The sequence below is a fragment of the Etheostoma cragini genome, chromosome 13 (genome assembly GCF_013103735.1).
Source record: "Etheostoma cragini isolate CJK2018 chromosome 13, CSU_Ecrag_1.0, whole genome shotgun sequence".
Taxonomy (NCBI): domain Eukaryota; kingdom Metazoa; phylum Chordata; class Actinopteri; order Perciformes; family Percidae; genus Etheostoma; species Etheostoma cragini.
This window is the reverse complement of record NC_048419.1, coordinates 6,990,941-7,001,600: the sequence shown is the minus strand read 5'-3', so window position 1 is coordinate 7,001,600 and position 10,660 is coordinate 6,990,941. Positions and strand designations below refer to the sequence as shown.

At 39.8% G+C, this 10,660-nt stretch overlaps 1 protein-coding gene across 1 annotated transcript in view; it reads right to left on the bottom strand.

The window, feature by feature from the left end:
- The window catches only part of LOC117955456 (kin of IRRE-like protein 3), a 198,763-nt gene that overhangs the window by 187,499 nt on the left and 604 nt on the right, over positions 1–10,660 (bottom strand). The window lies entirely within an intron of this gene.

The window sequence follows — 10,660 nt, the reverse complement described above, 5'->3', positions numbered from 1 at the left end:
AATGGGAAAACCGGGACAAAAACACAGGGAAGGCCAAACAGGAAAAATACCCCAACAAAAACCCCAAACCATAACATTGTGTCTTCTATAGGAGCTGAAACCTTCTAAACAACCTCGCAGTTCATGCTTAGTCTACCTTGGATGGTTTAGACATCATGGCTTATAATCAAAATCCTTCCCTACTTCCGGAACCACTCTGTTGAGCTCCATAGTTAAAGACTGAGTGACAGCTGTCTCATATGGAGCTCAATGGGGAACCTCTATGCTGGTCTCCTGTATGAAGCGGCTGTATCCTTATCATCCTGCATTATTTAAACTATAATAACTTGGTTATTGTTCCTCCAAACACTGTCTTACTCTCTCCTCCTCTTCTTGGAGTTCTCATGCATTGATTCTATGTTGTTTACTGGGTAGCTGCTGTGGCCGCTTCATCATAAACTTAACATACATTTTTAAAGAACATTAAAATGATAATATGTATTAAACATACACTATCCAGGCCATCCGGGCAAAAAACATAAATATCACGCAGAATTTAGTAGGGCATCAAATGGACTTTTTTTTTTAAGCCCCCCAAACTCTTACTGACTTCCAGTGTACCTGCCTCTGTTGTACAATGGCATCTCCTTATGTTGTCAATTTTAATGCAGCAAGAGAAGCAATGATGAAGTAATTAATCTCACTGCCACAATACCTCTGAGCAGTGTTTCCAAAATGTTCTTGGTGGAGGTATGGGCTTTGCTGCAGGGCTGGTTCGATACAACAGCTCAGTGTTACTGGATTTTTATTAAAAACAGAAATCAGCCTGTCAGAATGTCAACATAATTCATGATTTTTGTATCAGATGGCTGTGGAGGGATTTGTATTCTGCAGCTTGTTCAGTAACTGTGTGTAAAGCCTTTTCTGAACAAAAGCCACGTCAACATTATACAATTACATTATTATGCCATTTTGTATAATTTCTTCATTTCTAAATATTTTCTTGTGTCATCTAAAGGACTAGTATCTAGCATTTTTAGGATAAAACTCGCATTTTGTGTTTGTACTAGAACATACGTGCATAAATGTAAAAAAATAATAATAATCTCAAACTGCTCATGGTTGCTGCACCTGTATTTACCCTATGTAGGGATGCCTTTCTCTTTAATCCCTAATCCCGGAAAAGCCGTCTGCTCTGCTTGGCCAGCGTGTTTCCTAGAATCTCCGGAACTAGTATCAGCTGGAGCTACTGCAACAGAGTATATATTAGAACTTTGTGACAAATCACCAATAAAGGCTTTTATACCAAATACTACACAACCGGACATGTCCCAGCAGTAAATGGGCTGTATTTATATAGCGCTTTTCTAATCTTAACAACTACTCAAAGTGATTTTACATAGTACTGGAACCATTCACCGTTCTTACAAATGCAAACACTGTGGCCTAGGCTGCCGTACAAGGTGCCACTTGCTCATCAGATACAGTCCCACACATTTAAACTCCAATGGCCCAGCATTGGGGGCAACTCTGGGTTCAGTGTCTTGCCCAAGGACACTTTGACATGGGACTGCAGGGCCAGGGATTGTACCACCAACCTTCCAATTGACAGGCAATTATTTACCAAATGGCTCTACCGCTGAGCAACAGCCGCCCCTGTAAAGTGACCGGGATTTGGGGAGAAATGACCTGCATTACAGCTATGTTGTTATGGCATGCAGCATCTTGTTAGTTAGCAGTATGCTAAGGTTAGATTGTAGTGGAATGAAAAAACACTTTCTACCGTGAAAAATTTGAGCTTTGAGATGAATCCTAACCACAAAAAACCTTTGAAAACCGCAAGATGCCAAAAGTACAAGAATGTACAGAAATGTTCATAGACCTCAGTCAGTCGCGACAGCTAGCAATAGCCATTGCAGAGAACAAATCCATGGCAACAGCGTGCTCCACTTATCAGAGACATTGCTATTATGCTTAGGATTGTGTGTAGTGTAGTACTTCTAATACTTGCAAATAAAATATGTTTTTCTTAAATTAAGGTTGATTTAATGCTGACTTGTAAATGTAAATGTAAATGTAAATGTGCTGTATTTATAGAGCGAAGACTTGTGTCTTCTATAGGAGCTGGAACCTTCTTAACAACCATGTTTAGTCTACCTTGGATGGTTTAGACATCATGGCTTGTAATCAAAATCTTTCCCTACTTCCGGAACCACTCTGTTGAGCTAGTTAAAGACTGAGAGACTTAGTGGGGAACCTCTATGCTGGTCTCCTGTATGAAGTGGCTGTATCCTTACCATTCTGAAAAATCACAGATAAAGGCTTCTGAACCAAACAATACCCGATCTGATATGTTTCAGCAGTAATGCGACCTGAAATTGGTGAAACTATATTATAGCTACTATAGTTATTGGTAATAGAATAAAGCAGTATATCTACAGTCAAAAATTGCAGATAAAGGCTTTTAACCCAAAATGCAACATAAAAATAAAATGTTTCAGGAAAAATGTGACTGACTAGGGAGAATGTAAAGGTCTCATGGCATGAAAATTTCACTTTATGAGTTTTAAAAAATTAATTCCCTTAACCTGCTTAAGGTCTTCTCCTCAATAGCTACAAACACAGAAATGGCACATAATAAGGAAAGCTCATTGTGGGACTGGCTCTGGTGGCTGTAATTCTGCACCAAGACTGAATTTTGGGAAATAAACTTTGGATACAGGATTAGGGGACCACTAAGGTCTATATAAAAGAGACTACAGATACAGTATTATGGGACCAATAAGGTGCAGGTCGCTCATTCTATGCAACTGAAGCTGTTATTGAAAGGGGCATGTTCAAAATAATAGCAGTGTTGTGTTCAATTAGTGAGTTGATTGATTCTGTGAAGAACCAGGTATCAATTACGGCCCATATTTAAGGAAGGAAGGAAGCAAATGGGCATGCTGGTTATAGTGCATTTCACACTGAAATACTCAGCAAAATGGGTTGTTCCAGACCTTGCTCTGAGGAACGCCGGACTTTGATTAAAAGGTTGATTGGAGAGGGGATAACATATAAAAAAGTGCAGAAAATTATAGGCTGCTCAGGCAAAATGATTTCAAATACCTTGAATTGGCATCCAAAGCCTGAACAACGTGGGGAAAAACGGTCAACTACCATTCGAATGGATCAAAGAATAGTCAAAACGGCAAAGGCTCACCAAATGATAACCTCCAGGAAAATCAAAGACTTAAAGCTACCTGTGAGTACCGTTACGATCGAAGAAGGCTATGTGAAGCAAAACTATCAGCTAGAAGCCCCCGCAATGTCCCATTTCTGAAAAAAATGTACTGAATAGGTTGAAATTTGCCAAAGGACACATTGACTGGCCAAAGAAGAAATGGAGCCAGATTCTGTGGACCGATGAGAGCAAAATTGTTATTTTGGGGTCAGGGGACCGCAGACTGTTTGTCCGATTATCCCCATGCACTGAATTCAAGCCACAGAACACTATGAAGACAGTAAAGCATGGTGGTGCCTAAATCATGTTATGGGGATGTTCCTTATACTGTGGTGTTGGGCCTATTTATCGCATACCAGGGATCATGGATCAGTTTCAATACATCAAAATACTTGAAGAGGTCATGTTGCCTCATGCTAAAGAGGTAATGCCTTTGAAATGGGTCTTTCAACAAGACAATGACCCAAAACACTCCACTTAGGGAGCAAAGTCTTGGTTTCAGATGAACAAGATTGATGTTATTGAGTGGCCAGCCAAATCCCCGGATCTCTTAAACATAGAGCAACAGTAGCACAAGTGGACAAGAGTTATTAAGTCCACAACGTGACTCAGTAATGTCAGTCACACAGCAATATCTATCTAAAGTTTGCTAACAATAACCAACATAAACTATTGGTCATACCAGACTAGGTAAGCAGCCAAAAGTGTGTTATATTGGAAACACTTATTATTTATTAATGCCTATTAACTTTTTATTTGTAGGAAAATTGTTATTTTGTGTTTTAAAGGTCCTGATTCATGATGCACTCAATCCCTCACTAACTGTTTTTGCTATTTTGTTAATAAATGTAGTAATTTACTCTCACTAGGTTCTTATTTTTCTTTATTCTTTACATCAATTAACAAAGACAAAGGTTGATTTGTTTGAAAGAATGTTAATTATGTTAATTACTGGTTGATGTATCACCTGATAGACCAGTTTAAACTGGAAAGGTTGGCTCTTATACTTTGTGTGAGTAGAATGTGAGAGTTTCTTTTTGACTGTTTTGTCTGAAAACCGTTTGAGCAGAGTAAAGACGAATTCCCTCCGTCTTTTTGAAGACTGAAAATATAAGTATTAGTTTTCCCAGCAAACCTTCCTGCCAGTGTGATGTTTTATCTGCTTCATTGTTCCTCTGAGCTACAAGGCACCTCACCCTGCAACATTTCAGGGGCTACAGCCTTCGGAGGCTGCATTCTTAGACCGATTTGCGTCACAGTGGCGCGACGAAGGCTGTCCCATTTCATTTCAAAGGCTCCTTCAAATGTGGCCCACAAACAGCCTCCTTTTACAGAATTCAGGGGATCCAACATTTATTTCCGCATTCAAGCAGAAGCTGTAGGCAAACACAAACACCCAAAAACAAAAAAATCTTAAGGTCCTTAAAGATGGATGAGGAAAAAACCAGCACAGTCAGGCTCCTCTGAGAAAATTGATAGGCTCCCCTGTGTTCAAATGATGAGGCGATGTACTGGTCATGCCCTCAAAGCAAACCCGTCTTCTTCAACCCCCAGAGGGTTCAAGTGATGCGTCGTGGTGTGTTCACCTGACTGTAAGCACTGTTACCTGCAGGTTAAGCCCTGCACATTCCTGAGGGAATCTTGCTGTCGATTCACAACAACAACAACCACCACTCAGGACACACGCAGAAAAGTGCTGGTCAGCACTTCTTACGTTCTCAGGCCATAATTTAGCTTTATGTCCCTAATGCGCGGACTGAACAGGGAAAAAAGGCTCTCTCTGCATGGAATAAGATGCAGAATGAGTTGAGACTAAATGAATTCACCTCGGTAAATGCTTTTAAATACAAAATAAAAGAAATGGAGGCAGACTCTTTAAGATGTCATTTTTTTCAATAATTTTTCCTGGTTACAACAATGGCTATTTTAAATTGGTGTAATGTAGATTGCTTTGCTTTATTTCAGTTCTATTAACTATGTCCCCTTCTGTTTCTTGTTTTGTTTCTGCCTGTCTTGGCCAGGTCACCCTTGAAAAAGACATTCTTAATCTCAATGGATTTCTCCTGGTTAAATAATACAGGAGGTCCATTTGCTGTGTGTTGCTTAGAGAGAAAGTTCAGACTCAGGTTGATCTCCTGGTAGCTAACTCAGCACTGATTTCTCTTCATATAATCAACTGAGAGGCTGACAGTCACTAAGCACTGGGAATGCAAAGTGATTTTCAGTAACCTAATACAAGACTGAGACACGTTCATCTTTAATAAAGGATCAGCATAGATTTTCTGAGCTTGTGGTCTCACTTTGGTTAACTTATTTCCTCACACTAATAAAAGAAACAAGGATGCAGTCAAAATGAAAAACATATCAAGTAGGTATGAACATGAAGCTTCATGTTAAATATGCAAACATTTAATTAATGTCACTGACTTGAAAGGTGAAGACACAGATTGCATTAAGAATTACACTAATATTTTACTACCAGACGGAAAAGTGTAAAGTGTAGAACTTGCTCACAAGTGTTATGCATAGTGACCACAGTTGGTGCACCGTGATGACCTAAATCCTTATTTTATTTTTTTAATTTAACCTTTATTTAACCAGTAAGTCCCTTGAAATTGAAATCTCTTTTTTGAAGGAGACCTGGCCAAGACGGCACACCAGTTACAATAAAAACAGAAATACAGCATACACAAAATCACACATAGAGGAAAGGAACAGGTCACATCTGGCAGTTTCATTTCTGAATTACATGGCATTTTAATATGGCCTTAAATTCAATTAATGGGACTAGATCATTTAGATGGAGCAAGTTTTGAAAGTTATTCCAAGACCATGGAGCGAAGTAAGAGAAAGCTTTTTTCCCCAGCTCAGTAAAACCCTTGGAACCTGGTAAGAGCGCCACCTGGTGGAATGGAGATGAAAACAGCTAGAATTCAGCTTGAGAAGATTACATAAATATACTGATAGTTTACCCAACATGGCCTTGTATAGAAAAATATATAAATGAAGTTGTCTACGTAGACTAAGTGACGGCCAGCCTACCAGTTCATACAGTGTACACTAATGAGTACGGGAATAAGACTTAGTTTAGAAGCGCAGAGCACTATGGTACACAGAACCTACAAAATGGAGAGTACTAGAGGCAGCATGCATTTAGACAACATCACCATAGTCCAAAACACTTAAAAAAGTAGCTTGCACAAGTGTTTATCTGGCTGACATGTTAAAACAAGTTTTATTTCTAAAATAAAACCCCAGCCTTAGTTTCAGCTTTTTTACAAGCTTTCAACATGAACTTTGAAAGAAAGTTTGTTTTCCAGCCAAAAACCCTAAATGCTTATATGATGAAACATTTTCAATTATGTCTCCAATTAATGTGTTAATAGTTACATTATCTGGGGATTTGGAACGAGCCCTTGAAAACGTCTAAAATTTGGTTTTCTTAGTATTTAGCACATCAAAACTTGAAGCTGTTGAAAGGCTAACTGAAGGTCATTCATGGCTTGGTTCAGTGACGAGGCAAATGAATATATCACAGTATCATCTGCGTAAAAGTGCAGTTTAGCAGTTTGCACGTCCTTTCCAATATTATTTATGAATATAGAAAACAAAATAGGGGCTAAAATCGAACCTTGAAGAACACCCATAGAAATTTCTAAAAAGTCTGATTTAAGACCATCTGTAGAAACACTTTGCGTTTGTTCTGTAAGATAGTTTTGAACCAATTAATGGCTGTGTTTTCTATCCCAATGTTACTTAATCTATCTATTATTAGCTCATGGTTAGCAGAGTCAAATGCTTTGGACAGATCCACAAATAATGCAGCGCAAGTGTTGCTTTTTGTCCAAGGCATTTATAATTTCATTTAATAGTAACAAAGTTGCTGTAACAGTGCTGTGTCCAGCTCATTAAAACTGTATCTGTAAGATAATGCTTTTCAAAACAATGTAAGAATCTGCATATGTGTATTTTTCTTTTTAGATGAGTTGTTAGAAGCAACCCTTTCTCACTCCGAACACGTAAAAGTGTTGTTAGTTGGGATGTCCCAATTCCAATATGCTGATATGGGCATTTTTTAACTGATCTGCAATCAACTTTTACCCTTATTACCTTACTCAGATCATTAACATCAGCTTGTATTAATCGCTACCTTTAACCACAGATGCACCGCCAGACCGCCTGGATGTGGCCATCGCATGGCCACATATATACTGTATATATATATATATATTTTCGCTAGGGGTATGGATACTGCAATTTTTGGTATTGTTGTAATGTAACCAAGTAAACAGTGCCAGTATCGCCAATACCAACAGATACTTTTTAATAATTAAAGTGGATGCATCATCAAATTGCTAAATCTGAATGGATTTTCATGCCGTTTAATTGTTTTTGTGATTTTCTTTTTTGGATTATTAATAAGTTTAAACCCAGGAAAGAATTTTCATAAGCTTGTCAAAATGAGTTGTGTTACCACTGTATCTTACAGTCTTGTTACAAATGATACAGTTTCCGTCATTTTTGGCCTGAAGATATAGCCACACAGCGCTCCTCTTCCTCTCCGCCATTCTCCTGCTCCGTCTCTGTCCTGCTTGTGTGTGCAAAAAAAAAAAACACTTTGGTAGAAGTTGGATAGAAATTACTAAAACTAAAGTATCAATATCATTACACTGGTATTGATCAATATCAGTACCAACGATGGAATCAATATTATTATTTGGATTGATCCGACCATTGCTAGCGGCATCTCACTAGCATCTGTACAGAGAGTGTCTCGTAACTCGGCAACAAGTGTATACCGAATCCTGCTTCCATCCTCAGTCCCTTACCACATTAAACACATTGGTAATGGTCGCCTGGTTAACACGAGTGTTTAGCTGGGACTGTCCTTGCTTTGCTGTACCTGAAGTCGCGGCATTTTGGCCACTGTATGCAGATGCCTTCATGCACAACTCATATGTTTTCGGATGTTTTCATACCAAATGTTATAAGCGCAGCGATGTTGTGTATGGGGTAGGGTGCTTTCCACCACGAGACAAATCACCATTGCAAATTAAACATGTAGCTCGCCTTGAATCGTCTTCTTTGTACTGAAAGTACTGCCAAACATCACTTCTGCTGCTCACAAGTTCCATTTTAACTTTCTCACAGCCTACTGTATCGAACGCTCGACCTACATAAACACCTTCCCCTAATCAATGGTTGAGTCATTACGTCCACCAGCGTTGTGCTTCTAGTCCAAGCATAGGGTTTGGTTTGGTGGAGTTTTGGCAGAAACCCAACCCTGCCCAAAAGCCAAACATTTGTCCAAAGCCAAATCCTGGATTCTGTGCATACCAGCATGATACAAGCCTTCCGTGGTCACGCACCACCCCAACCCCTTCAACCCCTTCAAAGATTAAGGGAGGGGAAATCCTTCAATCTTCCAAAAATGTTTCTTTGCCACCAAAACAGACTCTACCTTTTGTATTTGTAAATGTAAAACTAATGCCTCTAAAACTGTGTTGTGATTGTCATCCTTAACTACATCAAAAGTCCACAGAGAGATTTCCATTTCCAAGTGTCAGTTAGCAGGCTTCTGTCTCTTCCACACTATTCTTCTCTCCCACATTTTGCGCCGAAGTATTGGTGCCAAAGCCAGCCGAGGACAATGAGAACAGAGGAGGAAGGCTGCCAACTCCCGGAGGAGAGTCTGATGGCAGCAGGGATTCTTTGTCTCCCTCTCTTATCTCTTCCTCCTTTAGTTAATGCTGATGTCCTCGCACTTTGATTCCAACCGCAACAATTGCAAATCATCACACTTTGCAATTCCTGTGAAAAGGGGAAGTTGCAGTACTTTACATGTGTACTGCATGTGTTGGCCTGGGCTCTTCTGCATGCCTCCTTACAGTGCATGATCACCAGTTTTGCTGAGCTTGGGGATCTAGCAAAGTGTACAAGTTATGAACAGGGCTTGAGGTTGTCCAAGTTCGGATGGCTCCAAGGATGCCCTCCACTGCCCCCCCCCCCCCCCCCCCCCCCCCCCCCCCCCCCCCCCCCCCCCCCAGCCGCCTGTGGAATACAACTCCAAAAACCCAGAAGACTGGGTAGTACATAATGTGCTGCCATTCTAATTAGAGAATTCTACTAACTTTGAGGCTTCTTGACCTCACCTGAGTATTCACAAACACTGCACATTAGGTGAAGCAAAAGAGACATGCTCAACTCTTCAGCTAAAAACCCTTTTTGTAAGGTGCACTGGGGAGCATAGTGCCACTGTATAAAGCATTGCTTCTACATATGAATTTGGAAATGGTGGCAAATGCCCCCTCTCTCAGACAAAAAAGGGGTAGGAGGGGGTTCAAGTTTGCTTCAACACCAGAACACACTCGTGCTCTCATAAAACTAGGCAATAAAGCTGCTATCCTCTTGAGAGTTGATGTACGGTGAAAGAGAGCTACTGAGATCCATATTAAATCTTTATTACCAGATTCAAATTAGTAGAGGTGTGTGGGTCTGTGTGTGTGTGTGTGTGTGTGTGGGTCTGTGTGTGTGTGTGTGTGTGTGTGTGTGTGTGTGTGTGTGTGTGTGTGTGTGTGTGTGCGCGTGTGTGTGTGTGTGTGCTCAGATTCAGCCTGACTAGGCAGATTTTCCAGCACCAGTCACACACAGCTAACATCAACATTAAGTTGAGCAATAACATTTTGAAGATATCCATTTAGAGCTGGGATTCCAGATGAATGCTCAAGTTAAAAACAAGAAGTTAATAGCACAACAGGTGAATTAGATTGTATCCCAGGGTGAGACATGGATGGGAAACAGCATGGTGCTTTAGTAAGAGGAGCAAAATGGCATTACAACGTTTTCACCTCAGTTTACAGTGTTTCTGTAACCATGTTGCTGATGTAGCTCCAGCTGTCAGTATTTGGTATCAGGTTGTGTGTGATATGCAGCTTTCATAGACTCAAAAAAAACAGGCCGGGTGTGAAGTCTAGTTTAGAGTCAGTTTCTGCTTATTTACAGAAAAGACAAAAGAAATGGACATTTTTATAGAAGTCTTTTTCTAATCCTAAAACATTCAGTAGATTCAACTGTATCTAGAGCAGCGATAATCTCAATTGTCTCTAAACATTTCCGGCACATTTGTGGAAAACTTTGCAGTGTGAATCAACATGGCAGCAATCCAGTCATTTCAGATTCAGTGAATGGACTTGAGCTGTGGCGAATGTGAAGTCATCACTAGCCTAGAGGATAGGGGCAACCAAAATCAATAAGACCATTCAGAGCTTTCAAAGCTTTCCAATCAGCACTTTTCAACTCTCACTTAATTTACTCCTTTGTTTCCCAATCTCTTTGCGTCAGCAGCGAGTGCTCAGACACAGAAAACAAAGAGTCTGGTTGGAACATACATGCACATATATATATTTATACATATATATATATATATATATATATATATATATATATATATATATATAT